This window comes from Pteropus vampyrus, unplaced genomic scaffold (assembly GCF_000151845.1).
Source record: "Pteropus vampyrus isolate Shadow unplaced genomic scaffold, Pvam_2.0 Scaffold3985, whole genome shotgun sequence".
Taxonomy (NCBI): Eukaryota; Metazoa; Chordata; class Mammalia; order Chiroptera; family Pteropodidae; genus Pteropus; species Pteropus vampyrus.
This window is the reverse complement of record NW_011892766.1, coordinates 5,156-7,184: the sequence shown is the minus strand read 5'-3', so window position 1 is coordinate 7,184 and position 2,029 is coordinate 5,156. Positions and strand designations below refer to the sequence as shown.

General features: G+C 39.3%; 1 pseudogene; it reads right to left on the bottom strand.

The window, feature by feature from the left end:
• Positions 1-889: 889 nt before the first annotated feature.
• LOC111734696 lies at positions 890-1,008 on the bottom strand (annotated as a pseudogene).
• Between the last annotated feature and the right edge of the window lie 1,021 nt (positions 1,009-2,029).

Sequence of the window (2,029 nt, the reverse complement as noted above, 5' to 3'; positions counted from 1 at the left end):
CTTGCTCACTGGGGCAGCCAGATTAGGAAACTGCAGATCTCGTCCAGCACAGAGCAGATAGGACTGGAATCCACCTCCAGACTCAAAGTGAAGATCTTAAAAAAGGACATGCAAGTCTTCCCATTTGGTCATCATTAAGCCTTTTCCATTTCCTAATTGGACTCAGAAATTAACTTTCTTCTGAACTATTACATGTTCGTTATAGAAAATATAGATGAATAAAATGGTTACCATTAAATCCACTACCAAGAGATAACGGTTATATATTTTTAGTCTTTTTCTATGAATGTATACATTTTAAGGAAAGAGGATTTGTACATAGAGTTTCGTTAAGTTTTTTTTTTTTCTCACCGAACATATAAACATCTTTCCATGTCATTCTTCTCTCAAATAACTGGCATTTATTGAGCGATTACTGTGCATCAGGTACTGTAGTATTTATGTTCAGTATCTCTTAATTTTCTCAATTGCTCTGACGGCGGGGTGGGGGGACTGTTAGTAGCTTTGTTTTTCTATATAAGAAAAATAAGTCTCCTTGAAGCTGCGACTTGACCCAAGCCTTGAAGCTAGTGATTGCAGACTCAGGATTCACACCGAGGTCGTGTCACTCAGCCTAAACCCTTAATCTCTGTACTCAAACTACAGGTTTTGTTCTGTGGATTGCCTTTAGCAATCTCCTTCTCGTGTACACTTAGATCGCTTGCAGTTTTTCACTGTTACGAGCACCAAGAAGATGCAGGCTCCACGAGGGCAGGGATTTTTGTCTGTTTTATTCATTGCTGTGTTCCCTGGCATACAGTCGGAATTTGTCATCGTACCTACACTTCCATAATTCCTTCAAGCTGAATATTCCCATTCAAGATAATTTTTGTTTGTTTGTTTGTTTTCTCGCCTACAGCACCTGGTCTTCCTAGGTGGTCTCCCATCCAGGTACTAACCAGACCTGACCCTACTTAGCTTCTGAGATCAGACGGGATCGGGCATGTTCAGGATGGCATGGCCGTAGACCCATTTGAGATAATTTTAATAGGATGAGTTCTCAAAGTGAAATGTTAGGACTTGACAAGATGACTTTAAAAGATTTTTCTGGAAGAGTAAATGTACAAGGATAGTCAAAAACAATTTCAGAAAGAAAGTGGTGGAGTTAGGTTTGCTTTACCAGAAAAAAAGTAATAATAAGGAAAAAACAAAATGTGACATTGGCACAGGATAGATAAACAAAATAGAAATGTCTAAAAGTAGACTTCAAGATAAGTAGGAATTCAGCAAACAGTAATAGCATTATTTCTTATTGTGTAATTTCGAACAAGTTTTCTTAGCCTCCGTGTCCTCATCTGTGAAATGGGATACCATACTTATGTAATTTTAAGGTGCTTTTTGTCATTTTAATTTTTTTGAAATAGGAAGATGTCTCATTGACATGTACAGGTAATACAGTGTCTCTATTCTGAAAAGCTGTCATTGACACTTATAATTAGGGAAGTACTATAGAATGTATCTTATAAGGTTGTTGAGAAGATTAAATGATATGAAAACAAATTGCTTAGCACATTGCCTGGCAGACAACAGTAAATCCTACCAGTTCTTGTAAAATTAAGGGAGAAGGGATTATAGATGAGTTCTAGAGGTTATTAGATGCAAATAACAGCATCCAGCCAATGCTGGTTGGTGGATAGCATGGAAGGCATCCGGAGCTTAGCTGGGGGAGGGCCCATGTTCCTGCTCAGTGATGCCCGTTGGAACCTACGCTCTCTCCTGCGTATCTGTTCGCTCTGCCATCCTTTGCATGGGGGACTTTGTTCTCCTGGTTGTCACTTGCCAGCCTGTACCTCTGAGCAGGAGGGAGGAAGGGAAAGAGATGGCACCCATGCCATGCACTCATATGTCATTGGCCAGCCACCTGTGGCCTCTCAGTGCGAGGGATATATGTGACTTTACCTCTGTTCTTTTATAGATTCTACAGTTGTGGTTTACAAGGAAAATCAACTTTTCATTAAACAATATTGAAATAATTGGCTAACGATTTTTA